At 36.6% G+C, this 26,874-nt stretch overlaps 1 protein-coding gene across 2 annotated transcripts in view; it reads right to left on the bottom strand.

Annotated features, from left to right (window-relative positions):
* The window catches only part of GPC6 (glypican 6), a 1,138,931-nt gene that overhangs the window by 536,642 nt on the left and 575,415 nt on the right, over positions 1 to 26,874 (bottom strand). The window lies entirely within an intron of this gene.

Below are 26,874 nucleotides of genomic sequence, written 5' to 3'. Positions count from 1 at the left end.
TTCCCTGATCCCCTGCTCAAATTTTTCCAGTCTTTTCCCTATAGTTTCTATTTCTTTTTGGAATTCAGATGTTCCATCCTCCAGTTCACTAATTCTAGCTTCTGTCTCTTTAAATCTATCATTGTAGGTAACCATTGTTTTTTCCATCTTTTCTACTTTGTCCTTCACTTCCATGAGTTCTGTGATTTGTTTGTTCAGATTTTCTATTTCTTCTTTTTGTTCAGCCCATGTCTTCTTCATGTCCTCCCTCAATTTATTGATTTGGTTTTTGAAGAGGTTTTCCATTTCTGTTCGTATATTCAGCATTAGTTGTGTCAGCTCCTGTATCTCATTTGAACTATTGGTTTGTTCCTTTGACTGGGCCATATCTTCAATTGTCCGAGTGTGATCCATTATTTTCTGCTGTCGTCTGGGCATTTAATCAGATTTCCCTGGGTGTGGGACCCAGCAGGTTGAAAGATTTTTCTGTGAAATCTCTGGGCTCTGTTTTTCTTATCCTGCCCAGTAGGTGGCGCTCGTGGCACTCGTCTGTCTGCGGTCCCCACCAGTAAAAGATGCTGTGGCTCCTTTAACTTGGAAAACTCTCACTGTGGGGGAGGGTCGCCAGCCGAAGCGGCTTGGGGGAGTGCCGATCCGGATCTCCCAGCCAGCCCGGGAATCCGCGCGTGGGGGGTGGGTGCCGGCCGCCGTGGCTTGGGGGAGTGCCGATCCGAATCTCCCAGCCGGCCCGGGAATCTGCGCATGGGGAGAGTCGCCGGCCTCCGCAGCTTGTGCAAGTGCCGGTCCTAATCTCCCAGCCGGCCTGGGACGCCAAGTGTGGTGGTGGGGCGCCAGCCACCGCGGCTTGGGAGAGTGCCTATCCAACATTCCCAGCCGGACCGGGAAGCCATGTGTGTGGAAGCGACCCCGGTCGCCGGTCTCCGTGGCTTGGGGGACCTGCGATCCAATTCTCCCAGCCGGTCCGGGGAGCCACGTGTCGGGGGGAGTGCCAGCCATCGCGGCTTGAGGAGACTGCCTGTCCAATTCTCCCAGCCGGCCCGGGAAGGAGGGAGGGAGGGACTCCGGCCGCCAGCCGCCCCGGCCCGGGGAAGCGCGCGCCTCTCGGTGATCTCACCGCTGCGGATTCTCCCTGCTGGTTCAGCCGTTCCAGAATGGGGTACGCTGTCTTTTTGGTCTCTGTCATGGCTCCGGGAGCTGTTCTGTACCGTTTTTATTTCTTTAATAGCTGTTCTAGAGGAGGAACTAAAACCCGCGCGTCTTACTAAGCCGCCATCTTATCCGGAAGTCCTATGTCTTTTATTTTAACCCTAATATAAGTTTAAAAAAAATGTGTCAATGTGTGATTGTGAAAGCCTTGTGTTTGATGCTTCTTTTATCTACCTTATGAACAGATGAGTAAAACATATGGATTAAAAATAAATAAATAATAGGGGAAAAATGCTAAAATAAGTTTGGATCAATGAAAGGGGTAAGGGGTATAGTATGTATGAATGTTTTCTGTTTTCTTTTTATTTCTTTTTTTGAATTGATGCAAATGTTCTAAGAAATGATTATGATGATGAATATACAACTAGTGATAAAAAATGAATGTTCATATTGTATGTTGATTGGTTTTATTAATAAAAATTTAAAAAATACGTCAAATGAGTATCTGCAGATAGTAAAATAGTTTCTGGATAATAAACGTAGTCTGTTGCTTTGAGAAAGTAATGAGAATTTATGATAAATATAATTCTGAATTGTTTATTTTTTTAAACATAAAAGAAAAGGAAAATTGGACCCATCACTAAAAAAATTCCTGAATAAAATGCCACGCAAACACACTGCAGTTAATCTAGTATGAGTGTGCTTGTCTGCCTTCAAAGGTAAAGACTGTTTAAGAAGTAGTTAAGAGCGAAGAAGTCAAGCAAAATCTTTAAGACTTAAATGCCAGATTTCCCACGTGGTATTATATGACCTTGGACAATTTTTTAATCTTTCTCTGCTTCTTTTGAATTAAAGAAATAGTATTACATGCCACATAAATTTGTTGAGATTGAGTAAATAATACTCTAAAAACTTAGAAATTTCCCTTTCCACTAGTTATTTCCTATCAGCACAATAACAATTCACATTTTTCCCTGTCTTAAAAATTATAAGATAATAATAATAACAGTGATAAATAATAATAAAACTTCTCTGGAACCTACTTCCAAGTCAGCTTCAATTTTTCCCCTCCCTTTTGGACCAAAACTATTGAAAAGACTGGCATATACTTGATGCCTACAATTCTTCTCTTCCTATTCTCTCTTAAAACCACTTAAGCTTTCACCTCTGCCTTTCAAAAAAGCCAACTTTTGATCAAGATGTCCAGTGAACTCCACATTGCTCAATTCAATACCTATTCTCATTCTCTGCTCACATTGATTTACCCCTAAAATTTACATGGTTCCATTCTTTCCTACTTAATACACATTTCTCACTGGTTGTGGTGGTTTTAAGCTGTATTTACACAAGAAAAGCATGTTCTTAAATACCATCCATTCCTGTAGGTGTGAACCCATTGTAAATAGGACCTTTTGATAAGGGTACTTCAATTAAGATGTGGCCCCATCCAATTAGGATGGGTCTTAATCCGACTAATGGAATCCTTCATCAGCACAATGAAATTCAAACAGAGTGAGAGTAAGCCAGAGAGGGAGCAGCTAAAAGCTGATAGTCAATTCAACCCAGAAGAGAAGGAAGAGATCAGGAGAGGCTGTAGTATGCCTTGCCATGTGACAAGCCAAAACACAGTGATCACCAGCAGCCAGCCACAGAATACCACAGTCTTTGGGAGAAAGCATTGTCTTGATGATGCCCTGACTTGGACTTTTTCCCACCCAGTTATTTGGAGCAAATAAATGTCCATAGTTTAACCCAACCCATTTCATGGTATTTGCTTGAGCAACCCAGGAAACTGAAACACTTGGCTTCTAGAATCATATTTTAATGGTTTTCCTTTTATGTCCTCATTTGTTCTTCCTGGTTCTATTTGCTGATTTATCCACTTCTCTATGATTTCCTAAAATTGATCTCTTGCCTCTCTTTTCATCTCTCTCTATATACTCACTCCCTTGGTAATCTCATCCAGGCTCACAGCTTTAAATATAATCCATATTCTGATGCCTCACAGTTTATAAGTCCAGGCCAGACCTTTCTCTAGAACTCGAGGCTCTGTATTCAATTGCCTACTCATCATCTCCACTTGGTTATTTAATAGACTTCTGAAACTTTATTTTTCTAAAACTCATCTCCTCATATTCTTCTCCCACACTGTACCCACTCCTGGCCTTCACCATCTCAGCTGATGGCAGCAATATGTTTTATATTTCTCAGGGAAAAACCTTGGAGTTATTGATTCTTTGTTTTCTTTCTTATCTCGCAACCTGCTGGCTCTGCCCTCAAAACATTCAGAATTCAACCACTTCTCAGTACTTCCATTGCTGGTCCCCAGTCACTGATTTCTCTTCCTGGGATAACTGCAATAGCCTCCCAACTGGTCTTCCTCCTTCCACCCTTACCTATTGTCTCTTTTCACTATAGCAGCCAGCATTTAAAAGTGTAAACCAGATGTGTTATTCCTCTGCTCAAAATTCTTCAATCAGACATGAACAGCAAAAACTCATTTTACATTGATCTCAAAATAAGGATGACAGTATGAAAAAGACAGGGATCTTAGGTATTTGGCTATTAGAAGAAAAATATAAATGAGTGGATGAAAATTATAATCTTGTGCTCCTCTATTGGAAGTAGGTTTTAAATTTCCTACTTTTTCAAACTAATAAGGTGATGATAGAAAATTATTTCATGGACCCAAAGTAGAAAGTTAAAATTCCACATCTAATAGACCAGTATGTAAAGCATAAGCCATCACTCATTGTTCATTCATATTAGATCTATTAATAATTTAACTTCATTGTACTGTGCTAGTAGAACAAGGATCAAGGAGGATTAATTTAATCACAGTGAAAAAAGGTTAAATTGTGTGAATAAATATTTGTGAAAAAGCAGGACTTACAGCACAGAAAACATCAACACAAAGAACCCACAAAATGGTTAGAGGTAGGTAACACATATCCTAAATTATAATGAACATCATTTGTAATAAGTGGGTTATCAATACTAATTGTATATATTTTTGTTATAGAATGAAATTTGAAAGTTTAATACTATTTAATTAATGTACACTCACAGCAATTTGTCAGCTCTCAAAGTAGTAAAAAACTAATGGTGCAGCTTGATTCCTTCCTCTTCCCCTTTATCCAGGGTCCACAAAACTCACTCTTCTTTTTGACCCCTGAATATTATTTACGGTATATGTTACATGGTTTGGTACTTATTTGTCTTTGTCTTTCTTTACTTTTTGGGGGGTATGTATACATTTTTACCTTCTTGAATAAACCATGAGTAACTCAATGACCACCACTTCTTCAAGCCATCAACAATACAGTAATAACTTAGATGATGCTTAGCAAACATTAGTTCATTGCAATACTCAAAAAGATTATGTCTATTCTGTGACACATGGATCTTCAGTAACCAAAGTAATAGCTAAAATAATCCTTTAAATAAAAATGATAACTTCTGATATTTTAAATAGATTTCTATTTCAACTTTCTTTTTTCTTACCTTGCTTTGCATATCCTCTAGAGAACCTGAAAATGGGCTGAGTTTTCATCTTATTCTGATTCACAAATAAAGAAAATTTCTGATTCCCTAGGAATAAAAATAATCTGCCAAAATGTAACTTGCACATAGTCACCATTTTATTACCCTTTAAACAAGCTAAGACCAGATCAAATTATTCTGGAGAGCATCTGCACAAACCTTCAACTATCTATAGAATTCACAATAGGTTGACATAGCTGACTATTTCCAAATCTTTCACAACACCTCTGATATTTTTATGGTTTTCTGTCTCCTACAGAGAGCTCCTTTCAGCTTGTCGCTTTTTTTCTATATGAAAACTCACTTTGATTCTCTCCTGCTGCTTATATGTAGACTCCCTGATGTGTTTGCAATTTATTGTGATCTATTCTCCTCTTTCCAATAAAGAAGAGTTTTATAGCCGTTCTCACAGCGGCCAATGTGAGAAAAGGCTAAAGAGGAATGTCAGTGATGGGCAGAGTACATTGCATTCAGTTGGCGCTAAATAAATGATATGTGACTATACCTTTTATTGCCCCACCATTTTAGTATATGAAATGCTACAACTAGGAATAGGCTGAAAGTGATGTAAATGACAAAAAGTTATGTCTGTTCTTGTTTTTTATTTTTATGAAACCAATAAACAGTTTTGCTTTGCCAAACTAGCAGTGTTTTCTAAAATGGGCATGGGAGGGACTAGGTCTGGAGGTCAGCTAAAGATGTAGCGAAAAGAACCAGTACTGGGGTCAAGACTCTTGCAGTCCTGGTGTGGTTTATTTATCCAATTGACTGGTTTCTTGTATTTTAGGCTATGGCCATCTAAAATATTTTACACCATTTTACACTGTTCTCTTCTGCAGTTCTGTCTGTGTAGAATGACCTTCTACTCATCTTCATCTTTGCAAAATTAGTCCAGGCATTAGTATTCTCAAGTTCTTCCCCAGTCTGCTTGCCAACCACTGCCTTCACCACTGCTCTAGACTTTATCACTTACTCCTTGGTGCAAATATGTCAATTATATATGTTTTTTATGTTTTATACATTTGTTCACATTCCCATGTCTCTTGATATGAGATTTTTTTTAATAGCCAGAGTCCATATCTTCTGGACTTTTGGTACATCTGCCTATCACAGCACCTGACACAGGTGAGTGCTTGATTAATATTTATTAAAGGTTAATGTCCAGATGACTTAAAAGATTTTTGGACACCCTGTCTTTATACTCAACACTATTGCCTAAATTGGGTGTCAAAGAATTTTGTTTAAAATGGGTGTGCTAGTTTGAAACTGTTATGCAGCCCAGAAAAGCCATGTTCTTTATCTTAATCCAACCTTGTGGGGGAAGACCAATTGTTTAGAATGGGACCTTTTGATTATGTGGTTTCCATGGAGATACATCGCCACTCACTCAAGGTGGGTCTTAATCCACCTACTGAGTCCTTTAAGAGGGAACCATTTTGGAAAAAGCTTGGAGTTGATACAGAGACATTTGCAGATACAGAAAGAAAATGCCCCAGGGGAAGCTGTTTAAAATCAGAAGCCAAAGAACCAGAAGATGCCAGACACATGCCTCCCAGCTGACAGAGGTGTTTGGGACACCATTGACCTTTCTTGAGTCGAGGTCTTTTTCTCTGGAGGCCTTAGTTTAGACATTTTTATGACCTTAGAACTGTAAATTTGTAACTTAATAAATTCCTATTATAAAAGCTAACCCATTTCTGGTATATTGCATTCTGGCAGCATTAGCAAACTATAACAATGGGGATCCCTCGACTCTCATAGGGACAGCAATTTTTCTCCAAACGAGATTATTTGTGGGAAGCATAATTTGTAGAAGACCATGTTGCAGCCTTCTGCATCTAAAGGAGAGAATTGGGTTGACAGTGCAATATATATATATTTTTTTTAATGTGGGCAGGCACCAGGAAACGAACCTGGGTCTCCAGCATGGCAGGAGAGAACTCTGCCTGCTGAGCCACCATGGCCTGCCCAGATAGACTAGTTATCACTGTAGACCTATATGAACAATATAAATGAGACAAAGGCTATAATATCAGACAGTATATATCAATGTATTAGTTCATTAATTAGTGGATAAGAACACTAAAAACTGAAAAAATTTTAACTAAAACTTCTTTTTTCAGTATTGAAAATTTACATATTAAAACCATTTTTTTTTTTACATATTCAAAGCCTATTGAGCTTTGCGTGGATACCAGCAAAATTTGAAATAATAATGCAAGTTTAATTTCATTCTGTGAAAGGACGACAGTATTTGGAGTTGTAAGGACTAAATGCTGATTTTTAAAGGAAACCCTCTTCCTTTCAAAGTAATGAGGTTTAAGAACATCTTTTCATACAAATCAAACACTACCACTCTGAAAGGAAAATAGTTTTCAGTATGAGGTACGTAGGAGTGATAGATGGAGATTCAGAAATTTCCAATGAGAAGTATGCTGGAAGTAAAGATACTGATCATCGTTGTTTTCAAAACTGCACATTCAGTTTATATGAAGAAAGAACTGAAAGGGATCTGAATACAATCAGGAAAATCTCTTAGTTCTCTGTGGGTTTCAATGAATTGTCTTTAATAGACTTGCTAAGTAATCAGATTATGGTAATTTAAAAGAGACATCCTAAACTCTTCATTGAAGGTGTTCAAGAGTGATCTGTTCTTTATTTTCTTTGTTTTGTGGGTGTAATCAGATTCACAACATGCAGTGTCATTAATCACATATGATAATGATAATCCCGCCGTGATTTATAGAAAAGGCTAATGCAGTTCTGACATCTGACAGTAGTTACAATCATTTTACTTGCCCCTCTGAACATGTTATTGTGTTTCATTAACTTCAATAGTTCTGTGAATTTCAATAGGGTTCATAGATGGGATTTTGATATTCTTTTCATATCAGGAAAGTAGAATTTGAATTTTGGAAAATAAATGTATAAAAATGAGTTTTTCTTTCTTTCTGGAGATTCTGTAAAGAAATTCTGAAAACATATCAGCATGTAACACATTATCAGTGCCAGGGAGTCTGGGTTTGATCAACTACATGTCTCCATAGAGATAAAATTATTGCCCTAATGTAAATCTAAAGGAATTGACTAACATAGGGAAAGGAAACAAATTGTGTATGACAATTTTTTTTAATTCTTACCATTTGAATCCATCTCAACTGAAGAATTTAGAAGTGACTATATCATATACAGGCCATTTTACAGAAAACTCTATTAGAGCAATTCATCCTGAATATAAATAATTTGATTAAATTTCAAAAGCTTTTCTCAGTAAGTTAGGTACAAACTTTAACCTCTACAAAGTTTTTGAAAGGTAATAAAATTTTCAGTAGAGAATAGCAAAATTGTATTAAATGGATTGTTCTACAATCTTTAGAAATATAATGGTTTCTTTACCATAATAGTATTAAGAGCTTTTGCATGCCAACTGTCTTAGTTCGCTATGACAAATACCACACCATGGAATGGCTTAACAACAGGAATTTATTGGCTCAGGGTCTGGAAGGTTAGAAATCCAAAATCAAGGCATCATTAAGACCATGCTTTTCCCCAGGAGCCTGTGGTTTTCTTGTGCTGGCTTGCTTCAATCATAGGTGTCCCTTGGCTTGCGAATCTTGTCCCTTGGCAATCTTTGTCCCTTGGCAATCTTTGCCTCCTAATGTCTGCTCTTCTGGTTTCCACTCCTTCCCTGTGGCTTTCTCTGACTCTGATTTCAGGTTTCTTCTCTTTATAAGGCCTCCAGTAATAAGGCTTAAGATCCACCTTTATTGAATTGTCCATACTTAAATGGGACTTTAGGAGATCTGTTTACAACTGAGTTCCCCCTCAACTCACCTGAATATGTTCAATGACAGTAATTAATTACAAATGGTTTCATACCCACAGGATCATGGATTAAGATTATGTCTTTCACTAGGGTACATAATTCAACCTATCACACTAACCCAGTTAACCTAAGGAAAAAAAAAGTAATTATACAGAGGTGAGAAGCAGAGTGAAACAAATGAGATACCATATAACTGAATAGGCTCATTCCCAGAAGACGGATTGCAATTTTACATACTTCACATCATTTTAATAGGTTATTCTTGGACCATGTTTGGGGTTCTAGATAAAACTGTTCTTTCATGATTAATTACAAAGCTAGGTGAGGCAATAGAGTGTAAATAAGAGCAGTGTTCATCATACTTCTTCTCTATTTCTCCAGAAATTGTTATAATTATCTTTTTAACTTGATTTTAAATTATTACTTGATGCCTTAGAAATTGTCCTGTATGTTACCCATGTAATGTTAAAAAATTGATGAAATACTATGATGAGGAATATAAACTTTTGCATAAAAATAAACAATAAGCATAAAAAATGTCTTTCTATGAATGATGCAAGGCTAACAGGAGAGGGGATAGGAAATCCAATTAGGTTGAAAACTAGATCATAGCTACTCAGAAGGTCCAACAGAGAAGAAATATAATCAACACTCAAGGAACAATAAAAGTGCAAATAATGGAATTATAGCCTATTTTCATGTATTAATATTTTTATTATTAATAAACCAGTTTATAAATAAATAAATAATAAAACCATATATGCAAGTATTGAGAATTTGTAAAAGAAAATAGTTCCCTATTGAGTGTTTTTCATCCATTAATTGGACAGGTAGAGAAACTAATGGATAACAACATTTTTTACCTTTAACTTTATCCTACAAAATTTTGCTTGAGGAAAAACTGACAGTTTAATTTTAGAACTATTGGAGATTGAATCATTAAGTTCTAAAATTTTCCAATAGGAAATATTAAATTATCTGTATTATTTATTTTGGCTTTAACTGATTGTTGAGAACAAAAATCTTAATGATGCTTCAGAGGGCATGAGAAGAAAAAGATTGTGATGTCTGTAGAACTTTATTTTTCTTTACTTGGCAGCTTAAATTAATAGATTTAATTAAAACTGAGGTTGGATTTAGTCTCATGTGTACCTTACATGCAGTCTGGAAAACCTGCATTTCTAAAGAGAGTATGCATATACTTGAAATCAGGGAAATGGTACAAAAACCTACGTGACTTCCGTGTTCTTTCTTTGGTTGCAGAAGCCTACTGCAGTGTATGAGAGTACAGAGAAGCAAAGCATATTCCTCAAAGTAGATAGAATATCCTATAATTAGGATGATCATATTCTAAATATATAAAATTTCCAGGTCTTAAAATTGGTATGATTGCTCTGGTAGGGTTTCTAGTGAATGACTTTGCAGCATATTTGGGTTGTTTCATTTCTACATAAAACCTCAAAGTCCTCAGATGTTACCTGTATTTATAAGAATCTGCTTTTGTTTACCATATTTTGTTTTCATATTTCCGTCTCATTTAACCATTATATGAAACTCACATGGCTTCTTCATGTCCATTTCTCATCATCGCCCCCTTTGCAGATGAGATAACAGAGCTCAATAACTCAGAAAATTTCCCCAGGTAATAAATGGCAGAAGAAAAACATTCCTGACTCATTCCATTTTACACACAAAAAGTCTGTTGACTATGTTATTTGATATACTATATATACTACACCCAGCATGCATATTGATTTAATAAACTGCAGCACAAATATAAACATAATGCCATTATACAATTTTAGTATACAATTAAAATTTAAATTGTATATTATTATTAATAATAATAAATTGAAAAATTTATTATTTCAATTTAGCAAAAAACTCTTATGATCTTCTTGAGATATGTTTGAAAAGTTATAGTCAATGGAAACTATTGCATAAAAGAGGCAGATGATTTTCGTAAGAATATTTACTCCCCTTTACTCCAGAGAGCTTGAAATTCATTTCTGAATACTCCCAGCTGACTTCATTTGTGATCACTTTTCAGCCTAAATTCCTTCCCAACTGTTAGATGGCACTTTGCCTTCTACCAAGGTGCTATGCCAATTTTTCTAGGATACACATGCCAATCAAATGTGAGATTCAATAGTTAACATTGCAAATGCCATTTCTTCAGCAGGACAGCCATTATTTCTGGTAGTAACATGCATTAATAACAAATATGTCTTGAATGCTAAAAATAAAAATTATGAATTATGGAAGAAAATGCAGCACAGTAGATCTAAGTTCCTGGATCTGACAAATGCTGAGAGGCTGAATCATAGGAGGCCCATGGAAACCCATTAGGCAAACAGGTATCCTACTGCTCAGGAGCGTCTCTGGAATTTGAAAAGATTTATGAAAAGAACAACAACCTGGTATCATTAAGAGCAGCAGTATCAGCCCAAAATGAGGGTTGAACCCAATTACAAAACTGACAGCAGGAAGAAGTTGCTAGACAGGTCCCAAGGTTACTTTCAAAGACACTTAGGGACATGGTATTCAAGGAAATATGACTTAACAACATACAAATTAATTAGTACTGGAGAATCTGACCAGTCCTTTCCCACACAGAGGTAAGTGTGCAGATCTGGAGTCCTGAATACATACCTTAGTTCCTAAATCATAGGTGTATGACCCCAATAATTGCCAAGAGAAGTTATAAATTTCACTGCCAGTAAAGAGTTTAATCTGGTTCAACCCCCTCATTTCATCAAGGAGTAAAGACATAGTTATTCAGACACTAGGTAGGATCAAAATCAGAATCCAAGCCCAGGTCTCTCCTATTCGTGGTCTAGTGAACTCTGGTTTAAATTGAACCTCTCCCTCTTTACTTTTCCTCCAATGTTATATTCATGTCATGTTCATAGTAAGACATATATCCATATTATATTCATATATAATCACTCAATGAAATATTCCTAGTGATTGTAGCATAGACTTTGAGCATAATTATATTAGTTTCTTAGGGCTGCCATAACAAAGTACTATACTTTAGTAGCATAAAACAACTGAAATTTTTTCTCTCACAACTGTGGATACTAGAAATCCACAATCAACTAGGGCCATGCTTTCTCAGAAAATTCTAAAAGAGGATCCTTCCTTGCCCTTCTCTTCCTAATATCTGCCCGTTGCTGGTAATTCTTGGTGTTCCTTGGTGTGTGGCAGTATAACTTCAATACCTACCTGTGATGGTTAGGCTCTGGGGTCAACTTGGCCAAATGCTTATGCCCAGTTGTCTGGTCAGGCAAGCAATGGCCTGATGGTTGTTGCAAGGATATTTTGTGGCTGTTTGATAAAACAGAAGGCTGGTGTATTAAGTCATCAGTCAGTTGATTGCATCCATGGCTGATTACATTTGCAATCAATTAAGGCATGTCTCCCACAATGAAATAATTCAATCATCTGAAGGCTCTTAAGGAAGAAGAGAGATGTTTTCGCTGTTTCTTCAGCCAGCGAGCCTCTCCACTGGAGTTCATCCAGACCCTCCATTGGAGCTGCCAGCTTCACAGCCTGCCCTGTGGATTTTGGACTCTTCCATTCCCATGGTTGCATGAGACATTCATACTTACAGATATCCCTTGTTGGTTCTGTTTCCCTTGAGAACCTTGATTAACACACTACCTCTGTATTCAGATTGCTGTATTTACTTTGAGTCTGTCGCTGTGTCTGAGTTTCTCTCTTCATATAAGGACACCAGTCATATTGGATAAGGGTCGACCCTAATCCAGTATGACTTCATCTTAATTTAACTAATTAAGTTAAACTAAGACACAATTCCACACATAATACTAATTTTAAAATTCAGCTAATTGTTTATTTTCTCAAAAACTAAACAGCAAATTTTCCTGTTTCATTAGAATTTATGTCCCAGCTCATGCTAAATGCCATGACTGGCAAAATAAAATGCTCTAAGGCAAAAAAAGTCCCCATAGGCAGAGTTTATGTCAATATGTCTGTCTTAGCACTTGTGGTAGATTGAATTATATTATATATCATAATATTAACATGTTCTTAAACTGAATCCTTTTCATGTGGGTATGAACTCATTGTAAATAGGACCTCTTAAAGATGTTATTTTCGGGTAAGTTGTGACCCAAGGGAATCAGGGCAGATCTTAATCCATATCACTGGAGGCCTTACAAATGGAAGAACCCAGAAGCCAGAAGTAGGAAAAGACCAACAAGAAGGAGCCAGAAGTTAGTATGAACCAAAAGAGGGGATACAAGGAGTGAGGGATGAGAGACAGAAATGCAATCAAAGAACCCCAAGGACTGCAGCAAACCAGCACCAGAATGCTACAGACCTTGAGGAGAGAGCATTGCCTTGCTGACAAATTGATCTTGGAATTCTAGCCTTCCAAATTGTGAATCAATAAATTCCTATTTTTAAACCACCCCATAGTGTGGTAATTCTCAAAGCAGACTTGCAAACTAAGATAGAAAGCATTGTTTTCTCCTAGTCACACCCTGATTCTGCATTTGGAATGGGAGTGTCTTCAAGGACAGAGTAGTGCCTTATTTATCACTGTACCCATTGCAGCTGCCAAAGCTTCAGTGCTCAATACAAGTTTGCTGAGTGCAAGAATGAACAAATGCATGTGCTGGTACTTCCCAGGAATTACTAAAGCAACCCCTGGCTATTGCTACTGATTTGTCTTTTTAATGCTTGGTTTTTTTTCAGAAATTTCTCATAGGAACTAAAGCATCTGAATTAGACCTTTCTTCATTCATTCATTCATGACAACAGCCTTTTTTAACTCATGGGTATGAACTATTAAGGCATCTCAAAGGAAATTATTTTAATTACAGAAATCAGAACAGCTTAATTGTAAATGTGCAAGGAGAGCACTTTATAAAAGAGATTAGTTGCTCTTCCTTTTATTTTTCCTTTCTCTTTAATAATTCTTATAAATTACAGTGAAAATGTTCCTAAGATTCCAGCATTATGGCACATCTTTTTCTTCTATTTAACTGCATTTAACGAGATCTACAAGGCCAACACTTGATGAGCATGAAATCACTGATATATTCACTTCTCCCTGCCAGTGATTCCGTGGATTAAACTGTGATTGGGTAGTCAATAAGCCTCTGGACAGATCAGCTGAATTACAAGGCATGACAGAAAATCTGGGGGAAAGAATAGTTGCTCCAGTAACTGAGGACACATTACTGATATCTACATCTACATATAGATGACATATATATATATAAATTATATATATATACTTTTTTTTGAAGTGTGGAATATGAATGAAGACATATTATTCTTTAAGTGACTTTGAGCTACTCCATCATCTAGATGATAGTTCAGGGAATATGTGGCTTCTCAGCCTTTCCTCGGTCATTAATTTTCAGATAGCTACAATATCTTTCCTTCTGAATGTCCTAACAAACCTACAAAGGAGCTCAATTCTGTCAGGAACTAAATGCATTGAGTATGTAATTTCATATATTTTTTGGTGAGAATGGGATTCTAGAAGGACTCACAGTTTACCTCTTTTTCTAAAACCATCAGTGACTGAGGCCACTATTTACAAGAAATCAGATGTTATAATACACACGGATAGTGACCCTATTCCTGCCACGGGAAGACTGAAAAAGAGGAAAAATATGATAACAGCAGTAAAAATTATTTATTCAGTATCTACCTGACCAAATCACAATAATTCTTAGCTAAAGAACATTAAAGACAAAAGGTGTCATCCTTGCTTGGTACTAGTTTACAATCTGAAGGTTGAGGAGGCCCACTGTACAGGAAAATATCATGAAAACTTTGAAGCAACATATGAAGAACTCCACATGAACATGGCGATATCTTAGTACAGAGGTTCTGAAAAAAGAGGCTGAGTAAAAACCTCACAGAATCAAGGGAGCTTCTTGGGGAACTGTTAGTAACTTTTGAAGAAGGTGAAAGGTTGGTTTGGTGGAAAGAGGAGAGAAAGGCATGATAGGAAAGGAAAACGGTAAAGGAACTATCATAAAACTCTCATGTGGAACAAGGTAATTACATTTGCTTATATAAACTGGGGCATTCAATTGGGCTAATGACACTGGATGTCAAACTGTGTAAGAGATTAAAGACCTGAAGACTAGCTGTCAATTTTAGGCTGCCAACCACTTGTGGACAGGGATATGGCATTTCACATCTGGCCTAGCAGGGGGATCAAACTTAGAAAATACCCCAGCTTTCTGGAGTAATTGTTGAGCAATGAGCTGCTAAGACTTATGAAAAAAGAGTGACAATGAAAATGTTTGATGGAGATGTTCTTAGGATATTGAAAATGGCAAATAGGATGGAGGTGGCTCAAGGGTCCATTGACTGACTGATGAGCAGAAGGGCAAACCATGGTGTACGTATACAGTTTAATATCATGCAGCTGCAAGAAAGAAATGAACTTGTGAGGAATGCAATGACATGATGAGACTTGAGGACATTATGTTGAGTGAAATAAGCTAGAAATGAGAGGACAGATATTGTATGATCTCAATAATATGAACTAACTATAATGAGCAAACTCTGAGAGCTAGAGTTGAAAGCACTGGTTATCAGAAGATAGAAAGATGGCAGAGATTGGGCAATTGCTTATGGAGTGCAGAATGTTCAATAAGATTGACTATAAAGGTTCAGAAATGGATAACACAATACAGTGTGAGCATAGCACAGTACTCAAAGTGTAATTAACAAAGGGTACAAGTATGGTCGAAAGACAAAGGCTAGAGTCATGTATTTCACCAGAAGGAAAGCCAGAGTATAACAACTAGGACTGTATAACTTAGTGAAATCTAGAGTGGACAATGATGGTGGTTAACTGTTTAAATATAAGAAAGTTCTTACATGAAGTAGAACAAACGTATGTCACTATTACAAGGTGTTATGATAGGGTGATACATGAGAAAATACAATTATGTAAACTAAGGTCTATAGTTAACAATAATATTGTAATAATCTTGCATTAATTGTAACAATGGTACTATACCAAAGCTAAATATCAATAATAGGGGGATAAAAGGCATATGGAAGTTTTTTCTTTGGAAGAAATGAGAATGTTCTCATATTAACTATAGTCTTGAATACATAACTATGTGATCATACCAAAAGCCATTGATTTTACACTTGGGATGGATTGTACAGTATGTGAATAAAACTTTTAAAATAATAATAATGGGGGGGAGGGAGATGGGTTGTTCTAAGTCTTCTTTTTATTTTTATCTCTTTTTTTTGGAGTAGTGAAAATGTTCTAAAGTTGTGGTGATGTATGCACAACTGTATGATGATACTATGAGCCATTGATTGTTTACTTTGGATGGATTATATAGTGTATAAATATAGCTCAATAAAATTGTATTTATAAAGCAAAGAAAGGGAGGAGTCTAAAGGATGGGCACATTGCTTTAAGGAAAAGGCAGGCTACATTGGGGATGATCAAAATTTAGATTTTAGGAGAAACTGAGGCAACTGAAAAGGAAGAAGATAGCTAGGAAGCAACACAGAGAGAAAATTACCTATGAAGCTGTATGAATGTGCTGCCTGACATTAATCAGTTTTCAACATAATAGCTTATAAGGTGCTGAGGTCATCACAGACACACATCTCCCAGCCCCTGTCAACCTCCTACCCTCTTTCCTATTGTGTGCAAAGCTTTCAGTCTGTTTCCATTCCACAACCTGGGGGAGATGTTAGGTCTAATGAAAAGGCCCCATAATTATTTACAGCATTTCTAATACTTATGACACTTAGGGACAGCGGTAACAGTACATATATGGCCTTTGAGTTGCACATAAGTACAATTTTCTCAATTGTGTGCATGCTATTTATGTCAGAATTCCAGTCAAGGAAAAAAGTGTGTTATGCAAAGGCAGAATACTTTCATTCTCTCCTTATAACCAGAGGAATTATATGAATGACCAACCATAAGGGTTTAGAATTTCTGGTGTGAGTTCTGAAAGTTTCTTTACCTTAGTAGGAAGATAATACATTAAAAGTGCATACCTGGGGGGGGGACTATATATCTGGGGGTAGAACTACTATTGCAGCTATGTGCTATGTTTAACAGGAAAACATCAACAGTACCACAGCAATACGAGGGGTAAATGATGGCAGGGTGGGGGTGGGGGGACAAGAGTGAAGGGGGGGTTTGGATTTCCTATTTGGTGAGGTATGTTTATTGGTTACTTTGCTCTTGAGGCAATGAAAATTGTTTAAAATTGAGAATGTTGACAAACTATGACTCTGGACATTATACATGATGCCCAAAGGATAGATGTGTCTGAAGCATACACTGACTGACAAGTAGAATGGCAAACTGTGGTGTATACCTATGATTGAACACTGTGCTGCCACAGAAAGGAACGAAGTCCTGAGTCATGCAATGTTGTGAATGGACCTGTAGAACATTATGTGATGCAAAATAAGCCAGAAACAGAAGAGCATATATTGCATGATCTCATTTAGAAAACATTTATAAGAAAATTGGGGCCTAGATTGTAAGCTCTTAGAGCAGTCCCGTTTAGTTCAGAGCAATATTGTCATTTCTGGATTTTGAGAAGCTGTGCTATATATGTATGACCTGGTATTTCCCTGGAACTTTGGTTACCTGTGTGACACCTAAGACTCAGAGTAGGAGCTTTGCAGTTCTGAAGGTCAGCACTGCCACATACAACAACTGTTTAAAAATTGAAAAACAGATCAGGCTTCAATTAGCAATACCTCCCTCAATTTATCGATTTCGTTTTTGAAGAGGTTTTCCATTTCTGTTCATATATTCAGCATTAGTTGTTTAAGCTCCTGTATCTCATTTGAACTATTGGTTTGTTCCTTTGACTGGGCCATATTTTCAATTTTCTGAGCGTGATCCGTTATCTTCTGCTGGCGTCTGGGCATTTAGTCAGATTTCCCTGGGTGTTGGACCCCACAGGTTGAAAACCAGCACATTCAACCCTCTGGACCCCCAAAAGACATGCTCTTTCCATATATAAAATACATTCATTCTATCACATTATCACAAATGCCTAAACCATTCTGTAGTAATAAAAATACAATATCTAGTCAAAGACCATAGGAAGTCTTATGCTACAGGGATGGTCTTTCCAATAAGCCAAATTTCTCCTCTGACTGTGGACCTGTGAAACTCAGAACAGGTTTTCTTCTGCCAATATATAAGGGAGGGACAGTCAGAGGACAAACATTCCCATTTCCATAAGAAGAAAACTGGAAAGAAAACAGGGAACAATTTCAAAAACCAGCAGGGCATACTCCATTAGATTTTGAAGTCCAAGAGACATTTATAAAATAATGTTTAATCCTCCAGATTTGAGAGTGCAGCAGTCCCACCTTTTCCAAGGGCTTACACAGCGGCCCTGCTCTCTGCAAACACTGAAGATGAGGGTTGCAACACTTACGAGCATTGGGGAGAACACTTTGTTCTTAGCCCACCTTCCTTAAGCAGCTGGGTGGCACCTGGACTCTTCACTGTCTCTGAGGTACATACTCAACCCCTTCAGAACAGTGGGTGGTGGCCAGGTTCTCCCCAGTCCCTGGGGAATGTGCTCTACCCTGCCTGAGATGTGAGGTGGGAACATTCTTTCTGAACAAGGAGGTGGGCAGCCCACTCTCTGCCCCTGGGGCAAATTCACTCTCTCCACATGCATGGGTGGGTCTCCTCTCTGTCCCTGAGATTTTGTGGCTCAGACCCTAACTTCCATGGTTCTGACTTTGAAGTCATTTATCCTTCAATCTGTCCCTTTTCTGTTCCTTTTAGTCCAGACAGATGTTTCTGTTCATACAGATCTCACATGCACACAAATTATCTGTTTACTGTGCATACAAGGGTCATACCTACCAAACAACAGGACTTTCCACAAATCCTTTCTATATAACTGCATTTCCAAGCATGGCTTTTTCTGAAATGTCTGATTGCTTCAATGTTTGTTTAAATCCTCACATGGGGCACTTTTCTCTGGGGTCTCACTTTCTGGAAGCTCAGAATTTTCTAGACCATCTAGTATTGGCTTCTTTGTACCCAAGAGTTCACTTTTCAGATTATCCCTTACCTGTTGCATTTTACTATAAGCTGCAAGGAGAAGCCAGGCTGCATTTTCCACATTTAGTTTGGAAATCTCTTCAGCTCAGTATCCCAGCTCAGAGTTTCCAAATTCTACCTTCTATCCAATACCGGGATTCAATTTTGCCAAATTGTCTGCCATTTTAAAACAAGAGTTGCCTTCCTTCCAGTTTGCAATGACACCTTCATCATTTCTCTCTCAGGGCTCATCAGAAGTATCTTAGGGTCCACATTCCTATCAACAGTCTGTTCAAAGCAATTCAGGCCCTTCCCATCAAGCATATCACACTTCTTCGAAAATCTTCCCCTTATCCATTTACAAAGCTGTTCCAGCATTTTTGGTTTTTGCAAATTGCAGCATCCCACCAAAATCTGTCTGTCTTAGTTTGTTAAAGCTGCTGGAATGTAATATACAAGAAGTGGATTGAGTTTTTAAAAGGGGATTTATTAAGTTATGTTAAAATGCTATGGCCACGGGAATGTTCAAATTACGGAATCAACAAGAGGATAACTTCATGAAGAAATGTCGATTGCATCTGGGTTCCTCTGTCACATGGGAAGGCGCATGGTGACATCTGCTGGTTCTTCTCTCCTGGGTTGGTTTCAGAATGGGCCTGTCAGCTCCTATGGGTCCTTCCTGCTTCTGCTGGGACACTTACTTTCTTCAAGCATCTGTGCTTTTCTCCAAATGCCTCTCTAAAGGACTCCACTAAGTGGATTAAGATCCATCTTGAATGGGCAGGGTCACATCTCCATAGAAACAATCTAATCACAATGTCCATGCAACAACAGATCTACCTCCACAAAACTGGATTTAAAAAGCATGGCTTTTTGTGTTGTTGTTTTTCAAACCAGCACAGAGCCCTACATATATTGGCAACAGACAAATTAACTCTTTAAAGATTAAGAGTAATTTTTTAAAGAAATGCTATTGTTGTGGAAAATGCTTGTAGTGTTAAAGTATAAAAAGTAGAATCCAATATTAAACACCTTGCATAGTTTACTATAAGATGTATTAAAGGCACAAAAAGAAACACAAACGTGTTTAACGTTGGTTATCTCTGAGTATGAGAAAATTAGCACTATTTAATTTTCTTCTTTGTATTCTTCTGCATTTTTCAAGTTTTCTTTGATAAGCATTTATTAATTATATAGACAGAAAAAACAAATTATAAGAAAATACTTAAATGTATTTTTCTGACTACCACCAACAACAAAAACTATCCAGGTGATTTAAGCTGGATTGAATTTTCTTGGAAATTTGATGGGGAAAAAATATCCATTTGGCTTGGGTGTTTCATAAGATTATTCCATTTCTTCAATTTCCTTTGCTCTACAGTTGCAATACAAGCAAAAAAAATCCGTAAGTTGATCAAGAGAGAGGTCTTAAATAGTTGGCAGTCAAAGTATCCTTAACTGAGAAGTTAGGATGTTAGGATTTAAGTGATGGTTATGATTACTGAATCTTTTTTCTTTTTTCCTTTTTATATAGATATTCCTTTTTACTTTCTGATTCAGGAAATACATGAAATCTTTGAACTATAATCCAGCTGCCTTGATCTCTGATAATGAGTGCACAGCTTTACTAGTACCCTTTTTACCCAATTTTTCAACTTTAGTGTCCTATGATCACTAAAGATAACCCCTAATCTTTATTAATAAAGGGCCTTGGGTCAGCCCAGAACTAACCTACCGCAATTCCAAAGTTATCTTGATAACCAAAAACCAGATCTAACCAAAATGAGCCACCTGCCATGAGTAGTAATTTAGACTTTAACCTATAAGTGACCTGATTATAATACTAAAAATCATGTCCATCATCACACTAAGGCCACCATTTTCTTAAATACACTCTGTGACTAAATATGTGATCAATCTTCACATGTTCAATAATTATATTACCTCCAAATTGCATCACCTGGAGCCACTGTGTTCATTCTCCTAAAGCCTGCCCATCTTTTGATACTAGAAAACTATCAGCATCACTGCAGTTCAGTGAAAGACAGACTTATAGGCGGATAGGTCATGCGATGTCCTGCTTTGAGTCTAGCAATAAACTCTTCCTCTCTTTGAAACCCAAGTGTCCCAGGAATTTTAGAGTCTTGGGCACAGAATCCACCGCCTTTGCCCAGTGTCAGTCTACAATTTATTAAACATTTGGTATATTAAACTATGGACGGAAAAAAGCTATCACCTAACACTTAAAAAAACTCAAACCTCTGCAAATATAAAAGAATTTCAATCTGAATTCTATCTGCCATCCTAGTCAAATGTCAGGGTACTTTTTCTCCATTCTAAAATAGATTTTTATGACATTTTATGGAAACAATGTCATAAATATTTTATGTAGTTATCTTCTGTCTACAAATGCAGCTGGATATCACAAAACTCATCTTTTCAATAGAATGATTTATTGCAAGCACTGCTGAATTCTCCTTGGCCCAACCTCTATTTTGAGCAACAAAAACCTAAGAAGGAAGGTATGAGGAATTATACAGAGTACTAGACTCTGCTATTTTTAAAAGTACTATTGAACCTTATACTTCTTATTAAATATTATCTATTTTCATTGCAGAAAGAGAAATAAAGTAGTTTTTTTGAGAATGACTTATGTCTACGTATTTTTAGTAAAAGGATGTATCTTTAGAAAGCCAAGAGCAAATTAGAAAAGTTGAAACACCCATCATTTATAAATGAGCATATTTCTTTATGGGGATATTCATGTTTTTACCTACTATGTGAAAAGTATACAGAATGATAATACTTCCGAATTAATATATTTTTGAAAGTTTGAAATGTTCAATGAATTAATTTTCTTGATTACCAAAATTCTATTCAAAATGAACACAGAAAAGGTTGCTTTCCTCACTCTTTTTTTTTTTTTTTTTTTTTTTTAAAGACAGAGAGAAGGAAGGAAGGATAGAAGGAAGGAAGGAAGGAAGAAAGGGAAACATTTTTAAACATTTTCTTGTTTTATTGTATTCTGTTTCTCCGTTTTTGTTACATGGGCTGGGGCCGGGAATCGAACCGAGGTCCTCCGGCATAGCAGGCAAGCACTTTGCCCGCTGAGCCACCGCAGCCCGCCTGCTTTCCTCACTCTTAAGACACTATGAACTGAAGAAAATACAATGTCCATGTAAAACCTAGTGTTATCTGCTGGGTATTAAATATGACAGCAGTATTTTTGACATTCAGCTCATTCCTACAAGGACAAAAATGAATTCAAAAATTCTGTTTATCCATGCCACTTCAGTGTCAACTGATGTTAACTTGGAATATCTATTGATTTAGGCTATAGTTTTACTTCTGTCTGAATGTCAACCTCATCATTATCCTATTACTGGTACTCTAAACTGTCCATTTTCACTTGTGGCTGTCCAATTTACACATAAGAAATTGTAGTGTCAACCCTGTTTCTAAGCACCTAGGATTGATCCATTGCGCTTGCATTGAATATAGCTCATCAAGGCTGAGAGGTGTAATGTATCCATGAAAATGGGGACGAACCCTTGCTAGTAATAAAAAGATAACAGTGGAGAAAATCTATAGCATATAATAAGCATACAATTCCCTCTCCATTTTTCTTACAAACAAATATCTGTATGACCCAATACTTCATGAAAAAACAAAACAAAACTCAAAAGACCTAATATGTCCTATACCGTACATAGGTGCTGCTGTACTATGTCAGCACTATTAATGTAATATATCTGTCAAGCTTTATTAAAATTCTTTTTGATGTGTATCTTGGCTCATAAAGCTCTCCAATGCACTGATATTGCCTCAGGGAATGTCCTTATAACATTGAGTCCCTGAAGATTGAACAATAAAGAGATATCCTAGGAACTTTCAAATTTGGTCTGTGATAGCACACACCCTGCATATTTTCCTGTTAGCACTCTGAATGCTTTTGCTTGTGTAAAACTAGAGTAACACTGTTGTGCAAACCTTGCTTCATAGAACCCTCTGGTAGAAAGAGAATAATACATTCAGAGATAAATAACCAAGGACATTGGTAGTATTGCTACTAGGATAAACTATCAGGTCTGTTTTCCTTTGTGAAGCCATTTTAGAAGCAGCATTCTTTGAGTTACGACACGAGAGTTTTATTGGGCCGTTTTTATTTGTGTTGTACCTTAATTGGCACATTTCACTGGTGGATGTTCCCTATTAGTAACTAAGACATCTGCTTGTAGCACACATTTTCCATGGTCTCAGAGGAACTCTTGCACTAGTCGGGCACAGACCGACAGTAGACATGCCAATCAAAATGGGTTTACTGAGATAACACAGTATATATCCCAAGGAATAGGGTTGACCCTGAAGGCACAAAAAAGAAGTAAGGGAGAACTGAATATAGGCAAAATATATAAAGCCCAAACACCAAAATAATCAATCGACATGTTTATTATTTTCTTATTCGCAACATTGTTCTAGAAAAGTACATCTCAAACTGTTTCAGCCTCGACTTATCTGGACACACTTTGATTATTTTTTTCCCACTATGTCCTGATGCATGAGTTATGCTGCAGATCATAACTAATGGGCAATTCACACCACAGGAGAAACACCAAATGCAAGTTCAACAACACCCAAAGAGAAGTCCACGGATGGCACCATGAATGTCAGGGCAGAGTGAAATTGCTATAAAGGGTTTTCTATTTTTTTTTTTAATTTAATTTTTTCTTATCTTGTGGTAGAATAGTAACAAGGAGTTCAAGGATGGGCAGCAGTCAGTGGACCATGAATTCCATAGGATGTTCTAGAAGGTGTAGGGGCAGAAGAGTTAGCCCCTAAACCAATTAAACCACTTTATTTAAACTGGTTTTGCTAAAGTTGGTGACATCCTACTGGATAATTCCATAGGTCTATGTTTAGTCTTTTTAATCTGCAAATCTTGATGCTGTTGTTCATCTTATTTCTTGAAATTCTCTTTCCCTTTAATTTCAGAACAATAGTTTTTCTGGTTTCCTCTTTAATCTTCTCTTTCTGCATCCTCTTTAAATGTTTATATTACTTGCTATTTCTTTCATCTGATACTGTTTCCTTCTTCCTCTAGCTAAATGTTATCATTTTTTTGCCAACAAATACTTAATGCCGATAAGTCTCAAATCAATCAGCAGGCAGGCAAAAATTACTAAGTGGGAGCACTGTCAGGAACTGCGCTTGACGCTGGAAATACAATCTGAGCAGTCAGACGGGATAACTTCTGTGCTGCAGAGTCTTTGTCTTTCCAGATGCACTCTCCACTCTGCTTCTTGCTTTGACTAGGAATTTTAGCACATATATTTTCATTCATAAATAAAATATTGCTTAGTTTTGTATTTTTGAAATTTATAAAGATGATATGCATTCTTTGGTCATTTGATTGTTTTTTCCTCTCAAAATTAGATTTCTGTGATTCATTTACAAGAAGGGCTGCAGTTAACTCATTTTTACTGTTTTATAAGATTTCATGGTGTTGAAGAGATCATCATTTATTCTAATGGGACCTTTGGGATATTTCTAGTTTTTATGTGATTGTAAACAATACGATTATAACACTCTTCTTCATGTCTACTGGTACAAATGTGTAACCATTTCTCCAGGGCTGGAATTGCAGAGTTTAAAGAAATGAACATTCCAACAATAAAAGGATTTCTAAATCATTATTCAAAGGGGGCATATTAAATTATATGGCCACTAGAAAAGTATGAGAGTTCCTGATACAGCACTTCTTACCAAAACTTGGCACTCTCACAAATAGTCATTTACACAGAAAATGAATCCTGGCCAACTGGCCACAGCTATTCACCCTAGACTTATAAAAGTGATAACTTTGGCTATAGTCACTTAAAATAAATTTGCTTCATTCAAAACCTACAAAAAGACAGTGTTTTATCTATAAAATGGAAACCATAAGTTTTTAAAAGCATCATATTACAAATTAGTCTTCCATTTTTCTAGTTAAGGAAACCCCTTATAATGTTTTGTAAAAACATTTGTGTCAGACTGCTGTGTTTCGCTCAAGAGGTAAAGCTTCCAGTCAAAACAATTAATTAGAAGCCACTAATGATGCCTTCCAAGCTATAATAAGTCACTGGAAGTAAAGAGAGAAACTGAACGAAAAAAAATAAATCCTCCAAACCAAGATGCTGGAGGTAAACGAGATTGTGGATCTTCATTTTGGAATTTTGGTTTTAATTATTTAACTGGTTGCCATCATTTTATCAACTCGAAGTCTCTCAATTAATAGACCACCAAGAGCTTTTGGATTTATGAATGGGGATTCAACCCAAAACATAATTCTTTTTCTCCTCCTAATATATTTAGTCTTTGCAATTTTTCTTACTAGTTTGGGTGCTAAAAATCATCTTAGCACAAATAGGTAAATTTCTAGTTAAGTCAGCAACAGATCATCTGGTTATGAGTAGGTGAAAAGATTTGTTAGCAACATACTTAGATACCTGGGTCTTAAATTATATGAGAAAAATTTTCTCAGCATCTTCATTTCCTTCTTTTTCTCCTTTTGTGAACACAATGGGTAGAAATAGATATGCTTTATTATTATGTTTCTACTGTTTCCTTCTTTTCTATTTTTACATTTTTCTGTAGCCATTGACATACAACACAAAATTTCCCTTTTCAACCACTATCATGTGTACATTTCAGTAATATTAATTATATTCACAGTCTGGTGCTACCTTCACCACCATCTATTACCAAAACTTTTTCATCATCCCAGACAGAAACCCTGTACCTATCAAGCTATAACTCTCCATTCCAACCCCAATTCCATCCCTGTTAGCCTATAATCTACTTTGAAGTATTTGCTTATTTTAGGTTTTTAATATAGATGGGATCATGCAATAATTGTCCTTCTGTATCTGGCTTACTAACATGGCATCTTTAAGATTCAACCATATTGTAGCATGTACCAGAACTTCATTCCTTTTTACTGCTGAACAATTCTCCATGTGTGTATATAAATAACCATATTTTCTTTATCCATCTAACTGCTGATGGATACCTTCAGCCTCTTTTAAATCAAGTGTGTGTGTGTGTGTGTGTATACATATATATATACACTCAAATATATATATATACTCAAATATAGACGCTTTGCCCAGATGTCGGCATAGGGCTGATGATTTGAGTTATTTAGGGCAAATGAAGCCCAGGTCAGACAAGTCAAAAACCACATAGAATACTGAACTTTCCATAGTTTTATGCTCACAAACTACAACCCACAACAACTACGTTGCAAAGGAATGCTGATCACCAAAGAGAGTCCATGGTGAAATAGAACATACCCCTTACAACTTACGTCAAAATTATTTAAGCTCATACTATAGTGATGGTTGCCTCATGATGTCAACGTTGACCAAGAGGTGTAGCAATGTGCATTTTGGTGACAAAAACTTCAGAATGCAGCAGTCAGGAAAGGAGAAAGTGAGGTACCATTGCGGTGCAGATGTTAATGTTATCCTCTGAGAAAGAGAAAAAGAGGCACTGCTTTCTGCTAACTTTTAGATACTATGCCAGGATATACTTTCTTTTCTTACTGAAACCTCCCCAAATCACAACAGCTGCATCTAAATATTATTCACATGCAGGGAGAATTAGACATAAACAATCAGGACAAATCAGTCTTAAGTCAGATTTATCAGTCTACTTTGATTTTCTTACCTCATGATTATCAAAAATCTGATTGGCTATCCTATTCTTCACCAGAACAAAGGTTTCAATTTGAAACCCCTGTGAGTAAACTTCTTATTATATTTTTAACAATTTAAGCCCACACGATAATATCTACTTAAGAGAATATGGAATGCAAAATTGCTTGTATGTTTTTTTTTTTTTATATTTTATGGACTTCCCTCAGGTGATCATATTTCCTTTGCTATTCCACTTGGCCAATTCCTTGTTAACCCACCTATGCAGCTCTAATTCCTTTAGTTTTTAGAAAATTGTCTTCAATAGAAAACCATCACTTTAATGTCAGAGTTATATGCACTTTACATTATTAAATCCCTTGTAACTGTTCCCTTGAGAGCCTCCTTGAAAAGAACATTTCCATGTGTTCAAATAAAATATGTAGTAATTAATCATTTAAAAATTGATTTCTGAGCATTTTATAAATAGTGTCACAAAGAAACAATTTTAAACATATACAGATTTAGGAGATCAAAGTAGAAAAGTAAGAAACATCAACATAGTGCCAAAAGTTATGAAAAATACTGTGTGCTTTTCAGCACAGTTCTGCAATTTAAAA

This window comes from Tamandua tetradactyla, chromosome 4 (genome assembly GCF_023851605.1).
Source record: "Tamandua tetradactyla isolate mTamTet1 chromosome 4, mTamTet1.pri, whole genome shotgun sequence".
In the NCBI taxonomy this organism is placed as follows: Eukaryota; Metazoa; Chordata; class Mammalia; order Pilosa; family Myrmecophagidae; genus Tamandua; species Tamandua tetradactyla.
This window is presented reverse-complemented; position numbering and strand designations above follow the sequence as displayed.